The 10,786-nt window shown below is 48.1% G+C and overlaps 1 non-coding gene and 1 pseudogene across 1 annotated transcript; both read left to right on the forward strand.

The window, feature by feature from the left end:
- Positions 1-8,769: 8,769 nt before the first annotated feature.
- Positions 8,770-8,999, forward strand: LOC139274356 (U2 spliceosomal RNA; annotated as a pseudogene).
- Positions 9,000-9,136: 137 nt separating this feature from the next.
- LOC139274375 (U2 spliceosomal RNA) lies at positions 9,137-9,332 on the forward strand. Its single transcript, XR_011595455.1, has one exon. It is a non-coding gene; the product is annotated as a U2 spliceosomal RNA (small nuclear RNA).
- Positions 9,333-10,786: the final 1,454 nt, after the last annotated feature.

Consider the following 10,786-nt stretch of genomic DNA (forward strand, 5'->3'; position numbering starts at 1 on the left):
ATCCAAACTATGATCTTAAATCTAAACAAAGGAAACTATGTAGGTATGAGGGGAGAGTTGGCTAAGGTAGATGGATAAACTACATTAAAAGGTATGATGGTAGAAAAGGAATGGCTAGCATTAAAAAAATGTATTCATAATTTACAACAAACATACATTCATTTAAGGCACAAAAAACCCCACAGGCATAGTGGTCCAATAGTGGCCAACAAGAGAAGCTAAAGATAGTATTAGATGAAAGTAAGATGCTTATAATGATGCCAAAAAGAGCAGTAAGCATGGGAAGATTTTAGAATTCAGCAAAGGAGGAGAGGATCAGGAAATTGAGGAAAAAAAAGGCAACTAGAATAAGAGAGTAAACTATCAAGAGACAAAATAAGAGAGTGCAAAAGCTTCTATAGGTATGTAAAAAGGAAAAGATTAGCAAAAATAAATGTGGGTCCTCTACAGGCTGAGACAGGAGAAATTATAATGGGGAACAAGGAATGGCAGAGAAATTAACCGCATACTTTGTGTCTGTCTTCATGGAAGAAGGTGCAAAGAAATTGGAGAACCCAGGGTCTAGCGAGAATGAGGAGCTAAAAGAAATTAGTATTAGTAAAAAAATAGTATTGGCGAAAATAATGGGACTGAAAACCGATAAATCATTTGGACCTGATGCCCTACATCCTAGAGTATTGAAAAGGGTAGCTATAGAAATAGTGGATGCATTGGTTGTCATGTTCCAAAAATCCATAGATTCTAGAACGGTTCCCATGGTTTGGAAGGTAGCAAATGTAACTGGGCTATTTAAGAAAGGAGGGAGAGAGAAAACGGGGAACTATAGAGCAGTTAGCCTGACATCAGCAGTAGGGAAAATGCTGAATTCTATTATTAAGGATGTGGTAATAGGCACTTAGCGAATATTAAGATTAGGCAGAATCAACACGGCTTTATGAAAAGGAAATTATGTTTGAGAAATCTGTTAAGAGTTTTTTGAGGTTGTAACTAGCAGAACAGATAAGTAGGAACCAGTGGATGCGGCGTATTTAGATTTTCAGAAGGCATACGATAAGGTGCCACATGAGGTTATTGAACAAAATTAGGGCTCAAGGGATTGAGGACAATATACTAGCATGGATTGAGGATTGGTTAATGGACAGAAAACAGAGAGTAGGAATAAAAGGTTCATTTTCAGATTAGCAGGCTGTAACTGGTGGTGTACCACAAGGATTGGTGCTTGGGTCTCAGCTATTCACAATATATATCAATGGATGAGAGGACCAAATGTTAAACAGTTGGACGTCTCTGGCCCAGCATCCTTGGGACCTGACTAGTGCCGGACCATATAATTTTCCGGACCACGGGAGGTCAGCTGCTGACAGCAACCCGGACGTGTTCTGTCATGCATGGGGAGAGAAGGGACGGGATGGGAGAGAAGCGGCGGGGCGAGAAGCAGCAGAAGAGTTTGGGCGGGGGGAGAGAGAGCTAAGCTGCCGAGCCTCGCGCTGAGCCACGACAGCGGCAGGGGGAGAGCGGGCGGCGGCAGGGTGTTGTAATGGTTCACATTAAGGACACACATAATATAATAACAAGGCATTGTTGTGTGTAATGTACCACATTATAATGCCAGAGACCCGGAGAATTTGAAGGGAACTTGATGAATGGTCTGAGAATAATTGTGTTATGGGCAGGAGGGTAAGACTGACCACTGGCTGTGCTCCTAGAAGTGCAAATACACCCCGCTCTTACAGCTGTGCGGGACAGAGGAAACAGACAGAAGGGCGGATATCGAATGACAGACTTTCCAACCTGCTGTCCATTCCATTATAACCAAGTACCGCGACCTCTGCTGCAGACCCGGGGATCACAGGATGGGGTAAATAACAACCATCGCAATGAAATGAAGAGACACCTGATCAGTGAACTCCTGGTAAACTAGGGAAGTGAGTCGGAGCTGGAAATCCAAATAGAGAAATACTAATGATTAAAAAGGGTTAGATTCCAGAACTTCCTGTTCATAGAGTTAAACCCGTGGGGCTAAGGACGCGGGAGTAAAACTGTGAGTGAGGCCTTGATGGCTGTGACGGCTCCCGTGAGACTCCGCATTAGATCCCAGCAGAGAATCCGGCTGTAGATCCCCACAGACCATGTAGGGAGTGCAAGGTACTGAAGGATGCTATCACGGCTCTTTAAAGAGAGGAAACATTCCCGATAAACCATTACACACAAAGGGATAGTCCCAGAGATTAGGAACACATGGGAACAGCTCTTGGAGTTTGTCCACAGCTGAATGGGATCTTGAGATCCGGTGTCGATTGGTGGAAATTCAGCGCCAGGATCAATTGCTCTGAGACTCTCTTCCCCGAATTCGCTGATCTCCGGCCACTCTGAGCAAAGCCGAGCCTCTCCGCGCCATGGCCAATGATTCCGGCAGGGGATGGTTTGTAAAGTTAGCTCATACTTCACCTGGGAGTGCGTGATCCTTAATGTACAGGGATTTCTGTCCTGTATTCATACCATGCTGTACATTGTGTGATTCATTGGATGGTGTCAGAGGAGCGGCAGGTTGCTTCGGCCTCATGCTGTATCTGAGTTCGATGAATGACTATACAGTGAGATTTACTCTGTATCTAACCCTGTCTCGCTGTCCTGGAAGTTTTTGATGTAACTGGGTCGAGCGAACTTTATCCTGTATCTGAAACGTATCTAACACGTACTGTACCTGACTTGGGAGTGTTTGCTGGGTAGTTTACATATGGTTTACTCTGTATGTAAGCCAAGCTGTACGTGACTTGGGAGTGTTTGATGGGACAGTGTAGAGCAGTGGTGGGCAAAATACAGCCCGTGGACCATATCCGGCCCGCCATGTCATTCTATCCGGCCCGCTGGATGGGTCAGAAATAGAACGTGAGCCGGAGCTCGAGCTGCACATTCGTCTATCCACTTTCACTTCGCATGGGTCAGAGACAGTCCCGAACTGCAGCCAAGGAAAAACCATAGTATTACTTCATTCAAATTAATAATTCGCAAAATCGATTCTCCCTGGACCGATTAAAAGGATCCGTTCCGTGAGTCTGGGCACCAATGGCGGACGGACGTACCCAGAATGTACTGCGTACTAGAATATGCCCTATCCATTTTAGAGTCATGGCTGCTCATCTCCACAGATCTTTTACCGAAGAAAGTGACTGGCGCTGCATCTTTCCTCTCCCTGTATCCAGAGTATGACGGCAGGGGAGTTCTCATCTGTCACCAATTGGGCCGGCATTAGTAATCTTTGCAGAGGGACATAAGGATGAGTGAAGTGGGGAATTGAAGCTGACACAGGCTCTAAAGAGGCTACTGTTCTATTTCACAGCACTGATTTACAGAGACCAGAAGATACCACAACATTTTCAACTTTTATCTTTGATTCATTTCTAGACCGTATCAAATTCATGTTGTGTATGTAAGATAGCATCTGACTACTATCTGATTTATGTTTATGCAATGTTTATGCAATGTTCATGTTGATCAAATGTTCCCTCTAATTTTTTTCCGCACACTGTCCCTTTAAATTTGCTGCTCGAATACTAGGCTGCCGCACATGCGCAGTGTCTCTTCCAGCGACAGGTGGGGAGTGGCCTGCACGGGACCGCACGATTGTTGCTGACCGTGCGGCCACGCACCTCAGGACCAACATTGGTGGGCGGCCCTCAACAGCTCAACAAAACTTGTTAAGTGGCTCTTCAGCCCATATAATTGCCCAGCCCAGGTCTAGGTGATGGAAGCCATGGCAAGTTGCTGCATCTTGTAGATGGTACACACTGCAGCCACGGTGTACCAGTGCAATGTTAACAAATATAAACAGCAATCCCAGCCGCCCAGATCAGGTATAACTGCCGTCTATTCAGGGTTGTAACGGTCCACATTAAGGACACACATGAGATAATAACAAGGCATTGTTGTGTGTATTGTACCACATTGTAATCCCAGAGACCCGGAGAGTTTGGAGGGAACTTGATGAATGGTCTGAAAATAATTGTGTTATGGGCAGGAGGGTAAAACTGACCAACGGCTGTGCCCCTGGAAGTGCAAATACGCCCCGCTCTTACAGCTGTGTGAGGCAGAGGAAACAGACAGAAGGGCAGATATAGAATGACACACTTTCTAATCTGGTGTCTGTTCCTTAATAACCATGTACCGTGACCTCTGCTGCAGACCCGGGATCACAGGATGGGAAAATAACAACCTTTGCAAAGAAATGAAGGGACACCTGATCAGTGAACTCCTGGTAAACTAGGGGAATGAGTCGGAGCTGGAACTCCAAATAGAGAAATACCACTGATGAAAAAGGATTAGATTCCAGAACTTACTGATCATAGAGTTAAACCTGTGGGTCTGAGGGCACAGGAGTAAAACTGTGAGTGATGCCTTGCTGGTGTGACTGCTCCCGTGAGACAACAAACTGGATCCCAGCATAGGATCCGTCTGCAGATCCCCACAGACCACGGAGGGAGTGCAAGGCATCTATCACGGCTCTTTAAAGAGAGGAAACATTCCCGACAGACCATTATACACAAAGGGATAGTCCCAGAGAATCAGAGCACATGAGAACAGCTCTTGGAGTCTGTCCACAGTTGAATGGGACCTTGAGGTCCGGTGTCACTTGGTGGAAATTCAGCACCAGGATCAATTGCTCTGAGACTCTCTTCACCGAATTCACTGATCTCCGGCCACTCTGAGCAAAGCCGAGCCTCTCCCCACCATGACTGGTGATTCCAGCAAGGAATGTTCATTTTTACAGCCCGGAGAAAAGGGCTTTCACCCACTGGTGGGCTTTCTGAGTTTACTGGCTCCAGTTATATTCTGCAATAATCTGAATCTACCCAGCATCTCCCGGAGTGTAATTTTCAAACTCTAACACTGTGCTGGGATGGCATTGTAGTATCGGCCAAAGGCAGCACATGGGCCTTAGACACAGACTCAGAGAGCCTCCCAGTACAACATGGTTTCATGCCCCACACCAGCCCCATTGTTGTCTCTCTCAGGCGGATTTAGTGCCCCATTTGCAGGGTCAGGAGTATTTTCCGTGGTGTGGGCCGATAATATAAAGAACTGACGCTGAATTAATGAGATAATAAAGCAAGAGGGATGGAGCTTACCAATCCCAGCACAACATGTCCCCTCTGTACAGTGCGGGGAGACATGGGGCAGTCCCTCGGACTTCCTTCATGTGGACCATGGCGACAACTGATGTAACCGGTGAGACAATGGGTTCTGTTTGATTCTAAAACATGGAACGGTGGCAGCTCCGGAGTGTCTGAGGATAGAGCAGGCCACTCCTTCACAGAATGGGAAACACAACCTGTCAGCTCAAATTTAATTCACATCTTTGGCGTTTGCTTAATTGAAGAATGTTTGTGTGAAAGATTATAACATTCCTTATTCCCGACTCTCAATGATGTATTACTGGAGAAGATGAAATTGGAATTAGGATTAAAATGTTCCTTGATAAATATTTCAGATCTTTGTTGCTGGCAGTTCTGCACTAATGGAGAGGGAAGATGAACCGAGCCAGGCCTGGTCCAGATTTAATTTCACAGCAGGATTCAGACTGGTTCCAGGAACACTTCCTGCTCCCAGTCTCTGAGACACTGGCTCCTCACATTTGGACACTGTGTATCCACAGTCTCACCCAGTCTCTGAGACACTGGCTCCTCACACTGGGACAGAGTTTGTTCACAGTCTCTGAGACACTGGCTCCTCACAGTGGGAGCACAATTGTTATTCGCTGTCCCTGTTTATACTCCTCTATCCCCCGCTCCTGGGGTTCTCTCACCACTCGGCAGGTTGCTGCTTGCGAGGAGATTTGCCTCCGGAGGTTTAGAGGGATGTCTGCTCGGTCCTGGCCATTTTCCGGACAACTCGTTATCTGCAAAACACTGGGGAGACCTCCAGGCACTGGAGGCAGTGCGGGGAAGTGGCAAAGGCTGATGCTGGTGTCAAAGGACTGAGGTTTGAGATAGACTGGGGAAACATGGGCTTCACAAACTGAAAAGGAGATGCTGGAAGGAGCTCGGAAAAAGATTCTTATGCGGGTGGAAAAGTGGGACTTCGAAATATCACTTTAAGTTAAATTGTGAGAGAAGGACTCTGGGACACGGGGTTAACACTGGGAGATGATAAACTTAGGACAAATCTCAGGAATTCTTCTCCACCCAGAGAGTGAGCAACATTTGGAGCGGACTTCGTGTGGAGCTGGAGGTGACACTCACTGCCAAGGACAACCACCTCCCACTGGGGCCTGGGCTGTTCTTTCCACGGGCCTCCTGTCATCAGGACAGTCGATTATTCAGCACAACACCGCGTGCTGGAGCTGGCACCATCCAAAGCAGAAATATTCTCCACCTCTGCATCCTTCCCATTGATACCCTTACCCAACAAATATTTGTCAATCTCAGTCTCAAAGGCTCCAACTGACCCACAGCCTGAAGAAGAGTATTCCATATTTGCACGACCGTTGTGTGAAAAAGTGTTTTTCAACACAGCACCTAACTTTAAGGTTATGCACCCTTCTTCTGGACCAGAGGAAATGGTTTCTCTCCATCTACTCTATCAACTTATCCTAACATTAATAAAACTCAATCAGTTCACCATTAACCTTCTATACTCAAGGTAATATAGGCCAGGTTTGTGAAATCTGTCCTCTTAAATTAACCCTCTGAGCCCCGGGTATTAGTCTGGTGAATCTGCCCTGCACCCCCTCCAAATCTATTACATCTTTCCTGAGATGTGCTGTCCAGAACTCAGTACTCTAGATGGAGTCTAACTAGGGTCCCATACACCACAAGCAAAACATCCTGCCCATTGTATTCCAAATGCCTCGAGATAAAGGACAACATTCCTTTATCCTGTTTGATTCTTTTTTTCCTTGTCTACCGGCATTCAGTGATTTGTGTGCCTGGGCACTTAAAACCCCTTCCTCCTCCACACTTCCTAGCTTCCCACCATTTAGAAAATACTCTGATCTATCTTTGTGGGTGGAAAAGCGGGACTTCGAAACATCGCTTTAAGTTAAATTGTGAGCGAAGGCCTCTGGGACACGGGGTAACACTGGGAGATGATAAACGTAGGACTAATCTCAGGAAGTTCTTCTTCACCCAGAGAGTGAGCAACACTTGGAGCAGACTCCAGGTGGAGCTGGAGGTGACACTCACTGCCAAGGCCAACCTCCTCCCACTGGGCCTGGGCTGTGTTCTCCGTGGGCCTCCTGTCCTCAGGACCATCCGGCAGGGTGGTCCTGTGTTGTATTTCACACAGTAAGAACAATCCGAAGAGTGTGTGAATGTGAGGCTTCAGTGTGAGAGGAACCGACTTCCTCAGACAGTGCTGTGGTCAGAAAGTTTCAGAAATGAAATGCAGATTGCCCATGTCATTGCTGCAGTGATTTCACCGCCAGATTCCCCGCCCCGCCCCCACCCAAGGCAGGATCCCAATATCGGGCGTTAACTGGACCGTGTGCTTCCGCCACATATTGGATTAGGGAAACCCGGAGAAAATTCTGCCGGGATCATGATGGGATCACTCTGGATGTCTATGAGCCAAGGGATGAAATCCAGCCTCCAGGACAGATGTTTGTCTTTCCGCATTCGGGAGTAAAGTAGCACCTACACAGAGCACACAGAGTAAATCAGGTTGAGCAGAATCCAAATGGAGCAACGGAACTCGCCCAATGTTCCCTCCATTCATTGTTCTCTCTCCGCACCGCCCAGGCCCTATAAGGGTTGATCCGCCCTCAGGTCCTTTCCCTTCCGCTGGGTCACTGCACTTGTGGCAGGCGAGGCTCCCTGGCGCCATCTGCTGGTAAAGACTCAACACACCTTCAGGCTCTTTCCCCATCGCTGGGTCACTGTACCTGCCTCGGGCCAGCGCGGTTCTCTGGCGCCCTCCCCTGGCCCGCTGCGTATTGGTCTTTCCTCACCGGTGAGTCTTTGTACATTTCTTTACTTTACATTTCAAAGTACGATTCTTAATATCCAGGATACATTGTGGTACGTTCATCAAGTTACATTACATGTGTCACCATACGGTACACAGTAAGGGTACAGTTACATTTGTTTCCAACATGCATTATGCAACAGAACTTGCATTATACATGGCACTACATAGGTTTTTGCAGATCATGGTGCTCTATGTATACAAAAGCTTTACCATTGCAGCCTGAGGGGAGTTTTATACTGATTCCAGCCCCTGGGTTTTCCGTGGTAGAAGAGCTTTAAACTGTGGCCCTTCCCCACCGTGCCTTTGCGGCGACTGCACCAATTGTTAGTGCGTCCCTCAGCATGTAATCCTGGATCTTGGATTGCGCCAGTCTGCAACACGCAGACATGGACATCTCCTATCGCTTTTATTCTCCTATCACTGTTTATTCAGGGTGAGGGTCGCTCACTGTAACTGTCAAGATCTGCATAACTAACCTGACCAGCCACCATGACGTCCGGGTGGTTCCTCCCTGGTCAGGAAGGTATATGCTTACATTTTTGTAAACAGGAGGTGGGTGGGATTGGTGACCCATCCACCTCCACGGAGGTGTGTGGGGGACCTGACCCATCCACCTCCATGGCACGAACCTGGTATTGCAGTACTTCCAGGAACGGTGCAGTGGCTCTAGGCCTTTTGGCTAAGAGCATTGGCGCAGAGTGATCCTTGACTGGTGCAGGGTGACCTCTGGCGTTTGACAAAGAATTGTAACGATTGGATAACGATTGGACATGAATTTAAAAAAAAAAAAAAAAAAAATCTCCTATCGCTTCTCGGCCTTTTGGCTAAGATCTGCATAACTAACCTGACCAGCCACCATGACGTCCGGGTGGTTTCTCCCTGGTCAGGAAGGTATATGCTTACATTTTTGTAAACAGGAGGTGGGTGGGATTGGTGACCCATCCACCTCCACGGAGGTGTGTGGGGGACCTGACCCATCCACCTCCATGGCACGAACCTGGTATTGCAGTACTTCCAGGAACGGTGCAGTGGCTCTAGGCCTTTTGGCTAAGAGCATTGGCGCAGAGTGATCCTTGACTGGTGCAGGGTGACCTCTGGCGTTTGACAAAGAATTGTAACGATTGGATAACGATTGGACATGAATTTAAAAAAAAAAAAAAAAAAATCTCCTATCGCTTCTCGGCCTTTTGGCTAAGATCATGCATAACTAACCTGACCAGCCACCATGACCTCCGGGTGGTTTCTCCCTGGTCAGGAAGGTATATGCTTGCTTTTTTGGAAACAGGAGGTGGGTGGGGTGGCTTGACCCATCCACCTCCACGGAGGTAGGTGGGTGGGGTGGCTTGACCCATCCACCTCCACGGAGGTGTGTGGGGGACCTGACCCATCCACCTCCATGGCACGAACCTGGTATTGCAGTACTTCCAGGAACAGTGCAGTGGCTCTAGGCCTTTTGGCTAACAGCATTGGCGCAGAGTGATCCTTGGCATGTGCAAGGTGACCTCTGGCGTTTGTGATTTGACAAAGAATTGGAACGATTGGCTACGAATTAATGAAAAAATAAAAAAATAAAAATCTCCTTGCTCTGGAAGGCCAGCAAGTTTCGGCAAGACCAAAGTGCGTCTTTCACCGAATTGATGGCCCTCCAGCAGCAGGTGATGCCTGTCTTGGTGCGTGTCTCTGGGAACAGCCCGTAGAGCACAGAGTCCTGTGTTATGGAGCTGCTTGGGATGAACCTCGTCAGCAACCACTGCATCTCTTTCCAGACCTGCCTTGCAAAGTCGCAACCTTTAAGGAGATGGGTGACAGTATTGTCCGCCCCGCAGCCGACTCGGGGGCACCATGCCGTGTTGCTGAGACGTCGGCTGTGCATGAACGCTCTGACAGGTAGGGCCCTCCTCACCGCCAACCAAGCTACATCTTGGTGCTTGTGTGAAAGCTCTGGCGATGAGACGTTCTGCCAAACGAGTTCGACAGTCCGCTCAAGGAACCACCTGACAGGGTCCACCATCTCCTTCTTTCGTAGGGCGTCCAGGACCTTACGTGCTGACCACTGTTTTATGGCTTTGTGGTCAAATGGGTTTTTTGTGAAAAACTTTTCCATGAAGAACAGGTGGACAGGCATGGTCCAACTGGTGGGGGCGTTTCGCGGACACGTTCCATTTTGGACCTCCAGACACGGCACAGGTGCGAGGGATGGGCCAGACCTGTGCCACATGTAGCAACCCCGAGAGTACCTCACTCCTGATGACCAGGTTGTTTCCTGCCATGGAGAGGAAGCACAGCTTCCACCATCCCAGTTTTTGCTTCACTTTGGCGATACGCTATTCCCAGTTTTTGGTGCACGCCCCGTCCGCTCCAAACCATATTCCCAACACCTTCAGGTAATCTGGCTTAATGGTGAAGGGAATAAAGGATCGGTCAGCCCAGTTGCCAAAGAACATGGCCTCGCTTTTGCTGCAATTGACCTTCGCTCCCGAAGCCAGTTCAAACTGTTCACAGATTGTGAGCAATCTGCGGACCAACTGCGGATCCGAGCAAAAGATGGCTATGTCATCCATGTACAGGGAGGTCTTAACCTGAGCGCCTCTGCTGCCTGGGATCGTCACCCCTCTAATGCCTGCATCCTTCCTGACGGACCCGGCAAAGGGCTCAATACAACACACAAACAAGACAGACGAGAGAGGACAGCCTTGCCTGACTCCAGATCTGATCGGAAAGCTTTCAGTTTCCCACCCGCTGATTAGAACTGCGCTACTGATGTCTCTGTAGAGCAGTTGGATCCAATTGCGGATACCCGCCCCAAACCCCATTTTGGAGA

The sequence above is a fragment of the Pristiophorus japonicus genome, chromosome 9, assembly GCF_044704955.1.
Source record: "Pristiophorus japonicus isolate sPriJap1 chromosome 9, sPriJap1.hap1, whole genome shotgun sequence".
Taxonomy (NCBI): Eukaryota; Metazoa; Chordata; class Chondrichthyes; family Pristiophoridae; genus Pristiophorus; species Pristiophorus japonicus.